The 21,099-nt window shown below is 45.9% G+C and overlaps 1 protein-coding gene and 1 pseudogene across 1 annotated transcript in view; one reads left to right on the top strand and one right to left on the bottom strand.

The window, feature by feature from the left end:
• Positions 1-21,099, bottom strand: part of ablim2 (actin binding LIM protein family, member 2) — a 502,624-nt gene that overhangs the window by 99,824 nt on the left and 381,701 nt on the right. The window lies entirely within an intron of this gene.
• LOC121287156 lies at positions 9,734-10,191 on the top strand (annotated as a pseudogene).

Genomic DNA, 21,099 nt, shown 5'->3' with positions numbered 1-21,099 from the left:
ATTCTAGAATCGCCTTAAAGGTATAGGATAGAATTTTATGGTCATCCGCTGGGTTTGCAGGCAGTTGGGGGAGAGGGGTGGGGTGGGGTGGGGGGGGGGGGGGGGGGGGGGGGGGGGGGGTGTTGGATCATAAAATTCACTGGGGCCTTTTTTTTCCAGCCTGCCACCCACCCTGACCTGTATGCAACTTTACATAAGGCAGGCAAGGCCTAGAGCAGTCTGCCTGCCCTTGCCCCAATTCAGGCCCTCACGTGTCTGTATATTGGCCACTTAAGGGCCATTTCCTGCCTGGTCTCAATTCTGAGGCTGGCAAGAGGAGTTCAGGGCAGGGGGAAAGCCTGGCAGGTCACCTGCTTGGGCCTCAGACGTGAAGAGGAAGGCGCCTCCCTTAAGGGCCCCCTTTCCACAGCGAGCAACCCACCCCCAAGATATGCCCCTAGAGGTGCTCCCTCACCCCCACCCTCTCCATTAAGACCCCCAACACTCCTCTTCCTAACCCATGTGGGTCTCATCTCTCCACTGTGAAAGCCCTGTAATTACCTGGTCCTGGATTCCAGGACTTCGAATCTGGGGACTGCTAGTAGTCCCAGTCCTGGCTATTGCTGGGGCTACAGGGCTGCTGACCAATCCAATTTGCCGGCAACGCTCTGAGGTGAGACTTCTGCCCGAGTGAGAGGTGAAAGCCCCATCTCCAGCCAATTAATGAACCTAGGAGTGTTAAATGATTGCAAAGTTGCTGTGATTTGCATGGGGGCGGGGGGCGGGGCGGGGGGGGGGGGGGGGGGGGGTTCCCCTGCTGACTCTTCAGGTGGTGGGATAGAAATTCTGCTATCCGAAAAATCTTACCCATATATAGAATGCCTTTGATGTGTAATGTTTTTGATGTGAGATACCCTAGAAGTGCCATATTTTGAAATGCGACCTATTTGAAAGGTGTGATGCTATGAACACACACAAGATGGAAGTCTTCTAATTATATGGATAAGTGAAAGCACACTAGAGTAGATATGAATGGATAAGAATTTTACTTACAAAAAAGAAATTGCCAGGGCTATTTGTTCTTTTCATACATAAGTGATTGTTATATACATCTTACAAGCATAAATACTTGCATATGAAATGTTCAAAAGGCCCTTGATAAGGTGCACCATAATAGATTAACAAATAAGGTTAGAAAATGAGCAGTCAGGAGACAAGTGGCACAGTGGATTGCTAAAATCAAAAAACTGCGGATGCTGGAAATTGAAAACAAAAACAAAAATACCTGGAAAAACTCAGCAGGTCTGGCAGCATCTGTGGAAGGGAGCACAGTAAACGTTTCGAGACCGCATGACTCTTCAACAGAATTAAGGAAAAATAGAAAAGGGGTGAAATATAAGCTGGTTTAAGAGGGGGGATTGGGACAAGAGAGCTGGAGAGAGGGCCAGTGATAGGTGGAGACAACCAAAAGATGTCACGGACAAAAGGACAAAGAGGTGTTGAAGGTGGTGATATTATCTAAAGGAATGTGCTAATTAAGGGTAGAAAGCAGGACAAGCAAGATACAGATAGTCCTAGTGAGGGTGGGGTGGGGTGAAGGAATCGAAAAAGGCTAAAAGGTAGAGATAAAACAATGGATCGAAATACACTTAAAAATAATGGAAATAGGTGGGAAAAGAAAAATATATATAAATTATTGGAAAAACAAAAAGGAGGGGGAAAATCAGAAAGGGGATGGGGACGGAGGAGAGAGTTCATGATCTAAAATTGTTGAACTCAATATTCAGTCCGAAAGGCTGTAAAGTGCCAAGTCGGAAGATGAGGTGCTGTTCCTCCAGTTTGCGTTGAGCTTCACTGGAACAATGCAGCAAGACAAGTACGGACATGTGGACATGAGAACAGGGTGGAATGTTGAAATGGCAAGCGACAAGGAGGTCTGGGTAATGCTTGCGGACAGAATGAAGGTGTTCTGCAAAGCAGTCACCCAATCTGCGTTTGGTCTCTCCAATGTAGAGGAAACTGCATTGGGAGCAACGAATGCAGTAGACTAAGTTGAGGGAAGTACAGGTGAAATGCTGCTTCACTTGAAATGAGTGTTTGGGCCCCTGGACGGTGAGGAGAGGAGAAGTAAAGGGGCAGGTGTTGCATCTTCTGCGGTTGCATGGGAAGGTGCCATGGGAGGGGGTTGAGGTGCAGGGGGTGATGGAGGAGTGGACAGGGTGTCACGGAGGGAATGATCCCTATGGAATGCTGCCGGGGGGTGGTGGTGAAGAGAAGGTGTGTTTGGTGGTGTCATCATACTGAAGTTGGCAGAAATGGCGGAGGATGATCCTTTGAATGTGGAGGCTGGTGGAATGCTAGCTGGCTTCAAAACAGAAAACGGAGAGTAGGAGTAAATAGTAGTTATTTCATCTGGCAGAAGATGGGAAGTGGTGTTTCACAAGGATTAGTGCTGCGACCACCACTGTTCATAATTTGTATTAACAATTTGGACTTTGGAATAAAAAAGCAATTTCTCAGATGACATGAAATTGGGGGATGGTCAATACTAAGGAGGCCTGCAACAAATTAGAGGAAGACACTATTAAAGTTTCAAAATGGGCAAATAATTGGCAGATGAAGTTCAACGCAGTTAAATGTGAGGTGGTACGTTTCAGTAGGAAGAATAGGGGTTCCCTTATTACTTGGAATGTGCAAGTCTAGGTGGCATAGAGGAGCAAAGAGACCTCAGAGTACAAATACAGCAATCACTAAATGTTGTGCCACAGGTTAACAAGGCCAAAAAGAAAAGTAAGCATATTGCTTTATTTCTGGAGGGGTAGAATTGAAAAGCAGGAAAGTTATGTTAAACCTGGATTGAATCTTGGTTAGATCATGCTTAGAATACTGCATGCAGTTTTGGTTGGCAAATTATACAAAGGATATAGAGGCGGAGAAGATTTACAATATAACAGAAATGCGCGGGTATACATATCAGGAAAGGATTGACAGGCTGGGTCTCTTTTCTCTTGAAAAGATGCATGACGCAGGGAGAGGTCAGAGGAAGTGACAGAGAATTGGCATTCAGCCTCTGCTACATAGACGCCAGTATGCCAGACAACTGAAGGTTTAAGAATGGAGTGCTGCGAATTCAGAAGGAGATAGGTTAGAGCAAGTGAGGGGAGAGGAGAAATTGAGATGTCCAATATCATGCCAATAGTTCCAAATGACAAGATTTAAGCAGGGAAGAGGCCAGAGGGAGGGATCCAGTTGGAGAGAGTCTACTGGGTATGGGTAAAAGGATCTGCCAAGCAGGGGGCGACTCCTGTCCAAAGAATTGGGCATAGAGGCAAAGACGACCAAAGAAAATGCTCAATGTCATGCCGAGCTCAAAATTCACTGAGGTGAGATGTAAGGGGATGAATGTAGGAACACAGAACAAGGGAAGGCCATGTGGTCCATTGAACCTGCTCCACCATTCAATTAGATCAATTAGATCATGGCTGATCACCTACTTCAATGCCACTTTCTGCGCTATCCCCATATCCTTCAATGGGATTATTCTCCCTTGTTGGATTTGGTCATTGCCTGGCACTTGTGTTGCGCAAATGTTACTTGCCACTTGTCAGCCCAAGCCTGGATATTGTCCAGATCTTGCTGCATTTGGACATGTACTGCTTCAGTATCTGATGAGTCGTGAATGGCGCTGAACATTGTGCAACCATCAGTGAACATCCCCATTTCTGACCTTATGATCGACGGAAGGTCATTGATGAAGCAGCTTAAGATGGTTGGGCTGAGGACACTACCCTGAGGAACTACTGTAGTGATGTCCCAGAGCTGAGATGTCTGATCATATCATCCCTTGATATCATTAATCTCCAGAAATCTATTGATTTCTGTCTTGAACATGCTCAATGATTGAGCTTCCACAGCCTCTGGGGTAGAGGATTCCAAAGATTCACCACCCTCTGAATGAAGAAATTCCTCCTCATCTCAGTCCCAAATGGCCTGCCCTTATCCTGAGACTATGTCCTCTGGTCCTAGACTCACCAGCCCGAGAAAACATCTCATCTACACCTATCCTGATACACACTGTAAGAATTTTTTAAGTTTCAATGAGATCACCTTGCATTCTTCGAAACTCTAGAGAATACAGGCCCAGTTTCCCCAGTCTGTCCTCATAAGACAATCCTGCCATCCCAGGGATTGGTCTGGTGAACCTCTGTTGCACTCTCTCTATGGTAAATATATGCTTTCCTAGATAAAGAGACCAAAACTGTACACAATATTCCAGATGGCAGTCTCATCAAGGCTCTATACAATTGCAGCAACACATCTTTACTCCTATACTCAAATTCCCTTGTAATGAAGGTCAACATATCATTTGCCTTCCTAATTGCTTGCTGCACCCGCATGCTAGCTTTTAGTGACTTTTTAAAAATTCATTTGCGGGATGTGGACTTCGCTGGCTGGGCCAGCATTTTTGCCCATCCATAGTTGCCCTTGATAAGGTGGTGGTGAGCTGCCTTCTTGAACCGCTGCACTCCATATGGTGCAGGCATACCCACAGTGCTGTTAGGAAGGGAGTTCCATGATTTTGACCCAGCGACAGTGAAGGGATGGTGATATATTTCCAACTCAGGATGGTGAGTGATTTGGAGAGAAATTTCCAGGTAGTGGTGTTCCCATCTATCTGCTGCTCTAGGTGGTACTGGTCATGGGTTTGGAAGGTGCTGTCTAAGGAGCCTTGGTGGAATTCCTGCAGTGCATCTTGTAGGTGGTAGACTGCTGCTACTGTGTGTTGGTGGTGAGGGGGAGTGAAAGTTTGTGGATGTGGTGCCAATCAAATGGGCTGCTTTGTCCTGGACGGTGTCAAGCTTCTTGAGTGTTGTGGGAGCTGCACTCATCCAGGCAAGTGCGGTGTATTCCATCATATTCCTGACTTGTGCCTTGTAGATGGTGGAAAAGCTTTGGGGAGTCAGGAGGTGATTCCTAGCCTCTGACCTGCTTGTCTAGCCACAGTATTTATATGGCTAGTCCAGTTCCATTTCTAGTCAATGGTAACCCCCTGGATGTTGATAGCGGGGGATTCATAGATGATAATGCCATTGAACATCAAGGGGCGATGGTTGGATTAGGGTGACCTAATAGAGACCTTTAAAATTATGAAAGGGTTTGATCGAGTGAATATAAAGAGAATGTTTCCTCTTGTGGGAAAAGCCAATATATGATAGTCAGCAAGAAATCCAAAAGGAAATTCAGAAGAAACTCCTTTACCCCCGAAGAGCGGTGGAACTCACTACCACAGGGAAGGGATGAAGCGAATGTTATAAATGTATTTGAGGGGAAGCTAGACAAGTATTTGAGGGAGAATGGAGGGTTACAATGATAGATTTAGATGAGGAAAAATGGGAGAATGCCCAAGTGAGCATAAATGTCAACATGGACTGGTTGGGCTGAATGGCCTGTTACTTTGCCTATGTAATCCTTTGCAATGTATGTAAACATCCTATTACATCCTATTTCATGTTTGAATCTTTTTCTACGTTTTTTTCTGTAGATGGTTTGACAATGTATTTTGGACTGTACTCAGTTGAATCTCACCACTTCAGAATATCTTCACTGATTCTGACATACCTACTTTTGATAATGCGCCCTGAATAATAAACTAAAAACCTGTTTTTAGCTGCTGAACCTGCCCTGTGTCTTCACAAGATATTCCGCTCATGTTTCCCAAGCAGCAAAATTGACGGATGAGTGCATAAATAATATTTTTTTCTATTAAAAATCTTACACCTGCACACACTAAATTTTATTATACATTTCTACATTTTTAAATGGCAACTATCAATGCAAACTTGTCATGCTGCAATTATAACTACCTGAGTAGAAAAACTATAGTACCACCACTGGCAGCAGGGTGTAATTGCATTTTGACAATTTTACGTAGGCAATGAACATTGGAATTTATAATGGCAACAGGATTGAATTACCTCTGAATGCCCTAGTTTACTTATTTGCCAACCCCCTAACCTTGCTTTTTCTGAAGACCAAGTGTAAGTAGGTTTGATATTTTGTGATCGTGTAAAATAGATGGTAATTAAGCTGCAGCTTGTTTTACATCACTCCCAATTTTATTTAAATTTATTGGTACGGCTGTAATAAAGGTTGAAAATTCACTAACACCAGTTTTAACTATGCCACAAAATCAAAATTATATACTATACTTGCCCTCAACTGCCTGGGGTAATTTTCAACACATCACTGGGTAGAAAAACTAGAATAAATCAGGTGCTCATCATCAAAACTGCCTGATTTTCCTTTCCACTGAAATTAATAAAAAGTTAGGTACAATTTCTGCAAACAATCGCCTAACTCACAACAACAGTTTTACACTTCAGTAGTAAGTGTAAAGTTACTACCCCCTGTTATGTCTTGTTGCCAGAAGTTTGAATAATAATCAGACTTTTTAGGCTCAAGATGCTGCAGCTTCATCAAGTTTATTTCTTACAGTTCTCCATTTGGCTGGTGGACTGATACATTGATGCCTGGTGCCTGACTGCAGTGCTGCAGTAAACCCGGCACCTTGGACCACAGTGAACTGTCGCTGGTTGGCACCTTGCTAGACCCAGGGACTATAAATGCCACTTCCATTCTTGCAGATGACCGAGAACCAGTGTCGCTGAAGATTGCGCATGTCTAGGAACTGGTTGGTCACATCTGCCAGGATTTGGCACAACAGGGACATGGAGGGCATACACTGCCAGTGGCCATGAAAGTGCAGTTGAAGGTAGTGCACAAGGACGGGGGAAGGGAAGCAGCTACACATGAAGGAAACCTTGTATAAAGTGACCATTCCTCTGCAGCTGAGACAGTTCAGACACAGCCACGTTGACATGCATGGAGTCAGGACTCTAGCTTATCTGCCACTCAAGCAATGCAGAGGCATGAAAATGCCACTAAGTGCTCCAGAGCATTTCACCCTTTGGGCACAGGCTGCAAATAATGAGCGTTTTCACAGAATCACAATGCAGAAGAGGCCCTTTGGCCCATTGAGTCTGCACTGACATGTGAGAAAAACCTGACCTACCTACCTAATCCCATTTACCAGCACTTGGCCCATAGCCTTGAATGTTATGACATGCCAAGTGCTCATCCAGGTACTTTTTAAAGGATGTGAGGCAGCCCACCTCCACCACCCTCCCAGGCAGTGCATTCCAGACCATCACCACTCTATGTGTAAAAAAGTTTTTCCTCACATCCCCCTAAACCTCCTGCCCCTCACCTTGAATGTATGCCCCCTTGTGACTGGCCCTTCAACTAAGGGGAACAGCTGCTCCCTATCCACCTTGTCCATGCCCCTCATAATCTTGTACACCTCGATCAGGTCGCACCTCAGTCTTCTCTGCTCCAACAAAAACAACCCATGTCTATCTATCTTTTAGTGGAGTGCAGAACAGATGGACGACTGGGCATGTTGTACAATCTCCTTGCTAAAGCTGGCCATGGAGCTGTCACTGGTGGAGGCGCTTACAGCCCCTTGCAATGTCACCATCCCGGATTGGACCAGTCTCCCCCATGGTTCAAGCTAACAGCGCAGCCTTGCAGTGCAGGTTAGGAGAATGCCTGCGCCTGAGCTGAGAGCACAACATGCAGTCCAGTGGGCAAAGCTGCCGCTAATCGGTCAGGTGGAGTGTGGCAGATGTGGGTGTTGTTTCGGGCAGCCATGCAGCACACTAATCTCTGGCCATCTCTGGGTTGCATTAAGGGGCCTTCAGACTTAACTAAGAGAGGGTCTTAGAATGTCCAAGCTAACCCAAGCATCTCTCTCTTTCAAGCTGCAGGAGGAGTACATCAGGAGCATGGAGCCTGGTGAACTAGTATGCTTCATGATGTACAGAGAGTGAAGACGACAGAGAAGAGAGCCACTGAGGTGCCTGGCTACACAGAGGGAGGAGTAGCACCCTCAGGAAGAAGGGGCTCCTGCACGCTGAACAGCCACAGTGAACTGTCACTGGTTGGCACCTTGCTAGACCCAGGGACTATAAATGCCACTTCCATTCTTGCAGATGACCGAGAACCAGTGTCGCTGAAGATTGCGCATGTCTAGGAACTGGTTGGTCACATCTGCCAGGATTTGGCACAACAGCGACATGGAGGGATACACTGCCAGTAGCCATGAAAGTGACCGCAGTGCTAAATTTTTACACCAATAGCTCCTTCTAAGGCTCCACAGCTCTGTGGGATATCACAAGCCTCCACTTACAAATGCATTCATGAGGTCATGGATGCCATCTTCACAAGGGCACACAACTTTATGCATTTCTCCCAGGAAGAGGAAAGCCAGGAAACAAGAGTGCTGGGACTTGCCCAGATCTCGGGTTTCCCACAGATGCAGGATGTGATTGAATGCACTCATGTGGCGCTCAGATCTCCATCGCAACAAGCAGTCAATAATGTCAAGGGCTTCCATTCATTGAATGTGCAGCTGGTGTGCGACCATCACAAACGCATTCTGCAGGTCTGCGTACACTTTCCAGGGACTGTCCACAACTCCTACATTCTCAGTTGGTCAAAGGTCTTTGATGTCTTCCAGGGTCCACAGAGGCTGTAGGGATGGCTCCTCGCAGAGGACGTAACTGATCACCCCGTGTGGAGGCCTCAGACCGCAGCAGATCAAAGGTGTAATGCGGCTCATGCTGCAACTCGCAACTTGGTGGAGCAAACAATTGGTTTACTGAAAATGAGGTTCCGGTGCCTGCACTGGTCTGGTGGAGCCCTGCAATACAATCCACAGAGGGTGTCACATATTGTCATCGCCTGCTGCGCTTATTACAACTTGGCGCTGCAACGAGAGAGGAGCTGGCTGAGGAAGAGAGGGAGGTCTCCTCTGATGAGGAGGACATTGAGGGTGATGAGGGTGAGGAGGTCCTCGAAGATGACAATTACAGTGATGAGGCCCTTGTACAGGCCAGCCGAGGTAGATGCACTCGGGACACCCTCTTAGCCGCTAGGTTTGTGGAGGATGATGACGACATGCAGTGAGGAGATACCATAGGTCCTCGCAATTCATCTATGAACGTTTGACTCCAGTCTGGCTTTTGGCAGTACACATACGCTCTGTGATAACGCTCCTGTCATGGAGATACAATAGAGGCACTAATAGTCACTTGACTGCAGGGGGATATTGACGACATGCAGTGAGGACACTCCATAGATCTTTACATAGCTTCTGAGAATGTCTGCCACCTGTCTGGCTGAGGGCAGATTGCTTGCACTGGGTAACCAGGGTCATATCATGGAGACGCAGCCATGAAACTTTAAAAGCACCTGATCCTTTGTCCGCCTTCAGCACCTGACCCCTTCAGGAGCACAGTGTCACTGGTCACAGATGCTGAAGAGATGGGGGCCAGCCTCTCCTTAAAGGTGCTAAGAGCACACAGAGAAAATGAGAACACTTTGTGGCGTCTGCCCACTACATTCTGGCAGCAAAGACAAGCACCGTTGAGGTGCAGTCATCAGTAATGTCTCCAGGGAGTGTTAGGCTGAGCCATCACTTTGGTCTGAAGAGTGCACAAAGCACAGAAAAGAGGCCCTGGACTGAGACACCTGCCTTTATCTTGTGCAGAAAGTTTTCATCACATCTGAGTGACACAAACACTGCTCATCAGAACAAGGAGCCATAGTCAGGGTTCTTGCGAGTTTATTGACAATTAGTGAACAGCATGTACAAGTGATTAACACCTGTGCCCAGGCTGTGCAACTTGCTCTAAAGATGGCGGCCCCCGTGGACTTGGAGTTGAAGAAGGCTTTTGCTGAATTGCAGACTAAGGTGCTTGATACGCAACAGAAGGTGAAACTTGCAGATTTGCAGATTGAACAATTAAATAGGACCAAGAAACATGCACATTTAACAGATGGAGAGATATCTGCAATGCCCGAAGAAGCACGCATGTACGAAGGTGTTGGTAGAATGTTTATTCTTCAGCCAAAAGTTGTAATTCACAATCAGCTCCTCTAAAAACAGAAAATAGCAGAAGAAAAGATCAAAGAACTTGAGCAACGAAAATCCTATTTGGAACGCAGTGTGAAAGATGCAGAAGACAACATTAGAGAAATACTAATGGCCAGAAGAGGACAATAACTGCTGCTGGGAGTTGGGTTTCAAAATTAAACAGAAGCCACTATTATATTGGTGCTCATTAGGTTGGATTCTTGGAGACTAGTGTCCATGAGCCAGCTCCCAGCAGTAATCTGAAGTCTGTCATCCTTCTCCAGTGATACACTTGTAGACCCAGTTTTCTTTGTGGGTCTATGATCCTGCTGCCAGGTGAAAGGAGTTGCATCCAGTAGTGTAACTGGCAGGAAGTGACTCTTGGATAACAATCTTCTAGAATCCAACTAAAATATAGGTTAATATAAAAGCAACTGAAATGGTACAACTTATCTGTACAACTGATCATTTTGCTTCCAAGAGTGCATTTTTCCTGTGATCTGTGTAGAACATGACTGCCTTGATCTCCAAATCCCGCTACACTTTTATTACTATATTTTCTTTGTTCAGTTACTTGTTATCTTCATCAAAAAAGCAAAACTATTTTTTTAATGTGGTAAATGTAAGCAGCCCCACTTCATTTTATGAGAGTTACTTTAACACTGAATTTTTGGCAGCCTGTGTTGTTTAGAAAGCAGACCTGTGTTTTCTGTGTGTTGGTTTCCTAAAGTATGTACAATAGGTAAACTGATACTGAAACAGGTTTACAATATACCACTGCTTCCATAATTCTGGCATCTGTTTTCATGTTGGAATGTAAGATTATATAAATGTGCATTTGTGAATATGAGATGTCTTGCTCTGAAACAGTCTCATTATTTGTTTTGCATATCGAGAAGAATCTGGTGGGATGAAAATAAAACATAATTCTCCTTAACTGTCCTAATCCTGCTTGCTCTCCGGACATCCACAGCGGGGATGGAGGCAGCCTGCTGACTGTGACGCCCTGTATGACTTTGGCAGGCGTCCTCTGGAGGGTTGAGACTTGGAGGGTCCCAGCCTGTTTTCAGGGTCCTCCCGTGTGGCAGTGGCACCCTCCTCAGCCTGTGGAGCTGCAGCTGCAGAGGTCACAGGAAGAGGGAAATCGGATGACCGGACACTCTCTGAGTCACCTGGATGGATGGGTCTGCAGTGTCTCAGGAGGGTTGGTGTGTGGGGGTGTAGGTGAACCTTTTGGGGACATAGTCTCAGGAGGTGGGGTGTGAGGGGTTGTAGGTGTCCCTTTTGGGGACATAGTCTCAGGAGGGGCGGGGTGGGGGTGTGTAGGTGACCCTTTTGAACACATAGTCTCAGGAGGGGGGTTGTGGGGGGTGTAGGTGATCGTTTTGGGGACATAGTCTCAGGAGGGGGGGTTGTGGGGATGTAGGTGACCCTTTTGGGGACATAGACTCAGGAGGTAGGGGGTGGGGGGGTGTAGGTGACTCTTTTGGGGACATAGTCTCAGGAGCGGGGGGTTGGGGGGTGTAGGTGACCCTTTTGGGGACATAGTCTGAGGAGGGGGGGTGGGGGGTTGTAGGTGACCCTTTTGGGGACAAAGTCTCAGGAGGGGGGTTGTGTGCACCTGCGGATTCTCCTCCCTATGGGTGTCCAGGGGCCCGAGGCTGACTCCTTGAGGAACAGGGGTAGCTGGTGTGAGATCGAGCTGCCCCATGCCCCTCTCGCATATACATTGTTGGCGGCCAACTATGGCATCAGAGATGGATTTGAGCCCACGTAGCAGTCCTGGACCAAGGTCTCCATGGCGGCTGCCATCCTACCAATGTTAACCTTGGTGCGTTGGCATGCCGGCATTATCATCTCAGCCTGAAGGCAGACAGAATGCTCCATCATGCCTTGCAATCTGAGGAGTGCAGCAGACATCTCTTTCTGATGTTCCCAACCTTGTCTTTGCAGCTCCAGCAATTGTGACATGATCGAGTCCAGAGGCTCGTCATCTGACTTAGACTCAGCAACGTTCTGGCCTCCAGCAGTCCTCCGAATGCTGGGGACCTGGGAAATCCCTGCCACCGCCTGTTGTGGATCATACAGTGCAATGTGCTCACCAGATTGTGATCCTGGGGCTACTCTAAAGCTAGGTCCCACCAAGATGTGTGTCTCTGCCCTGGTGGAGGGTGTGGAGGATAGGGCGCTGTGACAGGACTTCAGAGAGGGTGCCTCTAGTTTCTGCTCCAGAGATTTCTTCCAGGCTTGATTGGAGGTCCTGGGTCACGGATTCTGTCGGCTATTTGGCAGATGCGCCTGCGAAAGCAAGGAGAAATAATTAATGCATGGCAGTGGCCTGTGAAACAGGACACATCACTCACAGCAGGGTTGTCTGATGGATGTTACAGTGCTGGATCCTCACTTGGTAGAGCAGAGCCAACCTCACCGTCAGCACAGTACTGGTCCAGATCCTCACTGGCCTGCTGGATGGCTTTGTTTTCAAAGTCCATGATGACCTTGATTTTGAGCATTCCGCCACAGGTCTGCGACTTCTCTCTCTTGTTATGTGCCAGCTTGTCTTCCATGGATAAAGATGGAGAAAGTAAAGCAGGATGCTTGCTGGGCCAGATGATAAATGTGCCTGGCCTGTGCGGGTGCTGAGTGGTCCCATGAATGGGCTGAAGGTGTGAGAGAGTGAATGGTGATGTCCCTTGCACTGGCAATGAGCGAGGGCCCTGTGGATGTCTGATGGGTTTGTGAGTGTGTGTGTTGGGACCGATGAAAAGAGTGAATTACCCTGTTGGAACGGAGGAGATTATTCATCCTCTCGCGGCACTGAGTGGCTGTCGTCTTCTGAAGGATATTGGTGCTGACCACCGCTGCCACTGCCTCCCAAGCTGGATTGGTCATGTTGCTGCCCATCCTGTAGCCAAAGCAGGGGTACAAGACATCCCGGCGGGCCTCCACGGCATCCAGCAGTCACTCGAGGGACCCGTCATTAAACTGGGGCCTGCAGTCCTCTTGCCTTTGAGGGGCATGTCTTCCAGGCAGCAGTGGTGAGCTGAAAGCAATGAGTGCTGTGCTTGCGGCTGGCCTTTAAACATGGCACCCGGTGTGATGAAACGGCGGGCGGGCAGGCATGTGAATGAAAGCCTGCCCGCCATGGAAAAGGTGTGTTTCCCGGGAGTGCATAAATAATGAGGTAGGCTTGGGTTGATATGGCGTGAAAACCCACCATCGCCGTTGGCGGGCAGCACGCTGTTTTAGCCACTCGTTACCGCAATTAGTGCAAATTTGGGAACATTCCACCCCTCGGCCCTGCTGAATTCAATGGGCTTTTGAATGGTTTGCCACATTTTACGGCCCTGCCCCTGCCGTGATAGAGCCATCAGGTTTGAAATGCATCGTGTGCACGTGTAAAATGTGGAGTCTCACTTCGGCCACTTGTTATGCATGTTACCCAATAGTCAATTTGACTGCAGTCAATGGTTTTGCAGTTCAAGTGGGACCTATAACAAGCAGCTGATCCAATGTCACTTATTTTCTGCTACCACCCAAGGTGAATTTCTACCCCACTCTGTTTTGTTTTAATTTACAATCTCCTACCAAACATGGGGCTGAAATTGGGAGTTAGCCATTTTTAGTATTTTATATTTCTTTTTCAGATTTCCTGCTTTTCCTCTTTGCATTAGTAAATCATTTACTCAGAATTTTCATCCATAACTTAGTGTGGCAGCTTTCAAAGATGTTTAATCTTTAATAAAATTTCAAGAGAATGACTTGCGCCTTTAACCATCGGTTTGGCTGTGCAGTGTCATTTTTCAAGGCCGAGCGTTGCAAAGTTAGCCAACCTTTCTCTGTTGCATGAACCCTCGACAATTTTGGATCAGTAGCAGCAAAACAGAATGAGCTTACAACAAATTGCATTCAGAGTTACTTCCCAACATCAAAAGTGGAGGCTGATGTGTATTATGGCTGAGTATTTTTTTTATGAGCGTATCGTACATCTATAAACATAACTATTTTGGTAGCTTACACATTTGATAATACAAAGGAAAGTTGGTAGATGCTAATAAATAGGTTTCATTCGCAACTGCTATTGAATCCCCTCTTTTCATTTATGTCTTTGTATATTTATTAGAAAATATTTATCAACTTTTGTCATGCAAACACTGAAATGTGAACAGTCTTGAGTTGGATTCAATTTAGTCTTTAGGCTGGATGTGGTTTGTAAGACAATTCTAGTGCCAGCAACTGGCCATAAAGGAGAAGCAATAATGCAACTCATCCATGCAAACCTTTATAGCTGAACAAGATGTTAGCAGTTGGAACTTCTTGGGGTTCTCCCAATCTTCTGATGGCAGAATGAACAGAAACCTCAGTCCAATAGTGGAATGTCCAGGGCTGCCATTCAGATTAGAAATTGGGAGAACCCAAGTGGAAATTCTCCACTAGGTCTGGAGGCACAACATAACAGCTATTCTTACACTGCATGGCGTGATAGACAGAAGAACCAATGTGAAAGAAATTTTAAAGAAGCATATAGATGGCAGGTTTGATTTCCTGCTGTAACTGCAGTGGAGATTTTGCAGAAACAGTATAAATAACCAACCTAGGCAGGTGATGCTCATTGTTTCCTCTGCTTCCTAAATTACCATCAGTTCCTGCTCTCTCCTACCAAACCTGGGGCTGAAATTGGGAGTTAGCCATTTTTAGTATCCATTAAAGAGAACCTCGGCTGCAGTTGGGGAATGTTGGATGCAGGTCTGATATACTATTATACCAATTGTTTATAACTTCTGATGCTTAACGGCTTCTCTATTTGTTACCCTAATGTTGTTGGTGCTACAAAAAATTTCCTGCAGCTTAATAATGATGCTTCTTCCTACTCATGAACCTTCTATCTCTCCCCCTTAAGATTCTGGGGCATCTACCGTTCAAAATTGGCCACCCTGATGGATTTCTTGCCCTTTAGATTGTTGGAATGACTGTACAAAGTATGTTCTATGTTTATAGCTCTGAACTCAATGCAAACAAGACTGAGGAATGAAGGGTCCTAGGCTAACTCCTTCAGGCCAGTACAGTATACGCCACACTTCCGTATACTCAATTTGTCGTAGGTGAAATCCCAGCAGCAGGAGCAGGTCTTTAGATTGACCATTAATTGGCCACTTAATGGCCTCAATCAGCCCACAGACCAGTGGGCCACCTGAAGCTTCCTGAAGCAGTGGTAAAATCGCAGTGGGTGTGGGCTTGGTGGGTAGGTGGCAGAGATGGCACCACTGCCATGGCTTTCAAATTTTCGGCGCCCCTTCCTGCTAATCTGCTCCCCGGGTTGGTAAAATTCTGGCCCATGTGTAACCCATGTGTCGTTGGTAAAGATGGATTTCATGCTTTTAATGCCTTTTAAATTACCACAATTGGCTTCCCACCAGATACACAGGAGTTCCTCATTGGACTCACAAGCCACCCCAGAAAAAGCCAAAAGAAGGTGGGATCACATCAGGATCCCGACCTAATATCCCTTGCCGAGACTTCCACTTGCTCCCAAACTCTCCTCCAAATACCTGGGAAAGTTCTGCCCTTTGAGTCCTCAAAGTTTATGATCAATCATGATCTCATTTGTGGGTGTATAAGATCCTATCGAGTTGGAGAGAGTGAATAAGGATAAGAGGGTAGCTCTATCATGCACTATGCAGAGCACAATCCTTAGACAGAAGGAGAAGAATTTGAAAAAGACATAAAATCATTTTGAGGGACAAAAGAGAGTGACATTGTTGATCTGGGAAGAGGAAACAGAGGGGACGGAAACATTGTTAGGACTCTACCGTGAGTGAGAGAGTTGTTTTCTGCTGAGGCTTGGGCAGGCCTACATTATAAAGTAGACTATTCTTGATATGAATACTGCCATGGGTGATTTACAAGTACACACACAAACTAATGCATTGATTAAAACAGAGCAAAGCTCCTTGTAAACCACAATAAGTGAACATTTTGCAGCTGAGTTTGAGTCAGTTTGTCATTGCTTAAAAACTGCTGTCATAACCAATTTGTCCAAACAATTGTCTTGATGATGGCTAAAGCTGATATGTGTAATATCTTGAGGCCACACAATGTTAACAAAAGAATAGTTCAACAGGAGAAAAATACATTATGAAGTGAATTCAAATGACAATTGATTTGAAAGTAATATTCCCATTTAAAAAGATATGATGCTGAAAAACTAGAACACACTTTAGGCTTGCCCAACCATGACAATTATTGCAAAGCAACAGTAGAAGTGAACATTAATTGTTGGATTGCACTTTTCTCCCCATTCACTTCCATTAAGTTGAGATACGTTACTAACATCTCTTTAAAAGGAGCACATTAGATATTTTTGTGCTGCTGTCAGATTGAACAAAAGGCTTAAAAAAGTAACATTTCCATTGTTGCAAAAATATTGAAATTGCTGAAGAAAAGCTAACTGAAACTATTTAATAAATGGCACATACCACCACAATGCAATATTGAGATTCTCGAAAATAATAATTGTAAATGGTTCTGACAGAGACCAGATAAAGACAGTGATTTTTGTGAAATTGTTTAACATTTTCTATGAAACACTAGTTTTAATATTTCACAGATCATAAAGACTGGCGGAATCCCCTATCTTTTTAGAAATGTATGGCACAGAGTGATATGGACCAGAGTGATAAGTTTCAGGTTCAATCTCTTGTCTGTGCAAGTTGGTGGGGTATTGGTGGTGTGTCACAATTAATTTCAACATTCCTGTGGTAGGGAGATGAAAAGTAAAACCAACCAGATTGTTCACCAGAAACACAATGGGGGTAATTTTAACATTTATCGCTGAGTAAAAAATGTGTGCTAGCAAACCAAAAGCCCACTTGCACCTTACCCAATGTTCCCTTCTCCAGGCAACATTTTTAAGTGGCACCCGGACATTGACTGAGTGCACCAAGTCAGCAACATTAGTGTGGCAATGGCTGATACGAAACCTAGGAGCATCAGCTTGACCTCAGCTGTTGTCCAGCAAATGTCTCAAATCGGACGATATCTGAGCCTATGGTTCAGTGATGCCCCCTGTGGGTTCTTCTACAAGCTGTCTAGGAACAGTGTAAGATGTTCTTCTCAACCAACAGCATCAGCAGACTGTCTGGTCTGAGCAAGGAAGCCTGGATGGAGATTGCAATGGAGGTTAGCAGCCATGGCGTCCACAGGCGCACCGGTGCCCAATGCAGGAAAAAAGTCAACAACCTACTCCGCACTGCCAGGGTGAGTACAATAGTGGCATCAGATCAATGTGGCTCTCATGAGGGCAACAAGCAATGTGTCTTAGTCAGGAGCAGTGGAATGCATATGCATCATAAGGCCTGAATTGTACATTGGCCAGAATTTCCAACTCATACTTCCATGGTTGTACAAGTGGAATGAGACTGGGGTTATGGGATTATGGACTGCTTACCTGGGTGGCCCCATGGCCTGTCAGAGAGATGCTTGCTGAGACGGGGGCTCGGTGTCTATTAAGTTCAATCTCGTTCTCCCCTTCTGCCTGCAGGAGAAAGTTGCACATAATGCCGTGTAATGGGCAAAGACAGGCAGAGGAGTACCTAACATTAGGAGAGATGGTGGTGTAGTGGTAATGTTGCTGGGCTAGTAATCCAGGGGCCCAGGCTGATGCTCTGAGGACGTAGGTTCAAATCCTACTGCAGCTGGTGGAATGTGAATTCAGATAATAAACATAGAATATAATGATCATGGAACTATCTTCGATTGTCGTAAAAACCCATCTGGTTCACTAATTTCTTTTAGGGAAAGAAATCTGCTGCTCTTACTGGTCTGGCCTACATATGACTCCAAACCTACAGCAACTCTTAACTGCCCTCTGAATGACCTCACAAGGTCAGTTCAAGGGCAGTTAGGGATGGGCAACTAAATGCTGGCCTTGCCAGTGATGCCTAGATCTCATCTCACATGTGTAGTAGAGTTGACTGGAGAGCAGTGTGGCTGGGTGATCACATACAGCAAAGCAGATGTACAGAGAGAAGAGACTGAGAGCTGGTGTTCACCACTGGGCAGAAAGGAGACATGCATCAGAGAGAGATGGGAAGAGGGATTGTGAATAATGTGAACCTAATTCTTTCTCTTCTCTAATGCTGGTCCTCACATCCTGGAGGGACAGCTTGCTCCATCGTCCAGGAGCTTGCTGTCCACAGGAGGAGGCTGTCAAAGCCTCAGAAAGTGCACTGTTACATCTTTCCTCTTTACCCTCCACCAGCACAGATACAGTTAACTTGGTGGGAATGCGATCATGGTTAGAGTTGGGGGGGGTCACAATCTGGTGAGCACATCACAGACACGCCAGAGGCAGCTGATGAAGGCCATGACAGTCAAGGATGCAGTCAATCAGAGGGCTGTTAGAGGGCAGGCCCATTCTGAGCCCCAGGCTTCTTAAATTTAATTGTTTACAAGATGGGGTCATCGCTGGTTAAGCCAGCATTTATTGCCAAGACTGTTTCTCTCTAGCTCTGCTTCTTAAGCGAAAATGCAAATTTTAAAAATTTATTCACGGGATGTGGGCTTCACTGACTGGGCCAGTGTTTATTGCCCATCCCTAGTTGCTCTTAAGAAGGTGGTGGTGAGCTGCCTTTTTGAACCACTATAGTTGATGTGGTGTAGGTAAACTCACAGTACTGTTAAGAAGGGAGTTCCAACATTTTGACCCAGCAACAGTGAAGGAACGGCAATATAGTTCCAAGTCAGGATGGTGTGTGGTTTGGAGGGAAATTTTCAGATGGTGTTGTTCCCATGCATCTGCTGCCCTTGACTTCTAGAAGTTGAGGTCGCAGTTTTGGAAGGTGCGTCAAAGGTGAGTTGGTGAGTTGCTGCAATGCATCTCATAGACTGCTGCTGCCAATGTGCATCAGTGTTGGAGGAAGTGAATGTTTAAGGTGGTTGATGGGGTGCCAATCAAGCTGCTTTGTTCTATATGATGCTCCCTGGTGACGGCCACAAGAAATCTTTTAGGGGTGCAGAGGCAGGCAAGGGAACACCGTAGACAGTTGTGGATGATGAAAGGCTCCATCTGGGCTATGTGTTCGGCCATGACTCAGGTGGGCAAGCACTTGGCTTCCTTCATGGAGAGTATGGTGACTGCCATGGAGAGCCAGGTTCAACAGACCAGTCATTGTCTGCCAGATATGCACTCGGACTTGCATGCTGTTGTTCTGGCAATGGGCTCTATGCAGCCATGGCCAGGCTTGAGGGGGACGAGGCACTTGGGCTTCCTTCCAGGTGTCCCTCTCCTCAGGTATTTAGGGAAATGCTGCCATACACAGAGAGGGAGGAGGAGCACCAGCAAGCCACTTTGGGAGTTTCCTCTCATGGCATTCCAAGGACCAGCAGCTGCTCCTCAGCCCCTCTGCAAGTGAGCCCAATGCCTCCACTAGGCAAGGCTCAGGAGGATGTACCCGCATCTGTTCAGGAGACCTTCAGCATGAGGGACCCCTCCGAACCTCGGACAACCAGACAGCAGCTGCCAAGGTCATCTCAGGCAATGGGGCATTGAACTCAGCAGCCTGCTTGCACCTCAGTTGCTGATGTCAGGACCGCATTGTACTGACCGTCAGTGTAAAGATAAAAGCTTGTATCATACCAAAGTGGTACTGGTATTACAGCATCAGATTACTTTATGTGCACAGTATGGTTTGTGAATGATTCAATATTTTTGTTCAATTTATTCATGTGTGGTGGATGGTTTTGTTGGTGGGACCTGATTAGCAAGGTGATCACTTGCATGATAAGTGGCAACCCTGTATGAGTGAAGGGTAAGTATTGACAAATTAGTGATTGGGATGGCAGGAATAGAGTGGTTTGTCTACATTCATTGACGATTTGAAGTCAGGGAGAGATGCAGAGATCACGTGGGTGTAAGAACTAGGCACCCATTGGTTTTCAAAGACATCAAGAACACAACAAATAACAGCAGGAGTAGACCATATGGCTCCATCATTCAATATATTCGTGGTTTATCTTGAGCTTCAACTCCATTTCCCAGCCGCTCCCCATGTCCCTTAAATCCTTGAGAGACTAAAAACCTCTCTGTCCCAATCTTAAATGTATTCAACAATGGAGCATCCACAATCCTCAGGGGTAGAGAAATCTAAAGATTCACAACTCTTTTTGTGAAGCAAATTCTCCTCATCTCAGTTCTAAATGATGGGCCCCTTATCCTGAATCTGTGCACTGGTGTTTTAGATTCCCTGACCAGCAGGAACAATCTCTCAGCATCCTATCAAGCCCCTTCAGAATTTTGTAGGCTTCAATGAGATCGCCTCTCATTCTTCTAAACTCCAGAGAATATAAGCCCAATTTACTCAGGCTCTCAGCGTATGACAACCCCCCCATCCCAGGGACTAATTTAGTGAACCTTTGTTATACTGCCTCCAATGCAAGTGTCTTCTTTCTTCAATATGTGGAACCAAAATTGCACACACTACTCCAGATGTGGTCTCACCAAAACCCTGTACAACTGTAGCAAGATCTCTTTATTCTTATACTCTGATCCCCTTGCAAAAAGGACCAACATGCCATTTGCCTTCCTAATTGCTTGTTGCACTGCATGCTAACTTTCTGCGTTCCTTGTACGAACACAGCCAAGTCTCTTTGGACATCAATATTTACAAGTTTCCCACTTTTTAAAAAATATTCTGTATTTTTATTCTTAGGACCATAGTGAATAAATTCATACTTCCTCACTCACCTAGCCTGTTTATATTCCTGCAGCCCCTCTGTGTCCTCCCCACAGCTTACTTTTCCAGCTAGCTTGATATCAGCAGCAAACTTATATACATTTCTCTCTGTCTTTTCATCTAAGTCATTAATATAGACTGTAAATAGCCAAGACCTCTGCACTGATCCTTGCTGCATTCCACTATTCACTGCCTGCCAACTTGAAAAAGCCTTGCTTATGCCAACTCTCTATCTTCAACATCGACTCCAGGCTCCACTTGATGTGCCAGGTGTCCATCCAGGTAAGTCCTGATCTGTGTACACCAGGGTGGTCCAGATGTTCTCTTGACCGGCGTGAAATCCTGTCCATTGGACAGTGGGGTGGGGTGGGGTGCTGGGAATTCCGGTCAGGTTTTCATTTGAATCCTTGT

This window comes from Carcharodon carcharias, chromosome 1, assembly GCF_017639515.1.
Source record: "Carcharodon carcharias isolate sCarCar2 chromosome 1, sCarCar2.pri, whole genome shotgun sequence".
NCBI lineage: Eukaryota > Metazoa > Chordata > Chondrichthyes > Lamniformes > Lamnidae > Carcharodon > Carcharodon carcharias.
This window is presented reverse-complemented; position numbering and strand designations above follow the sequence as displayed.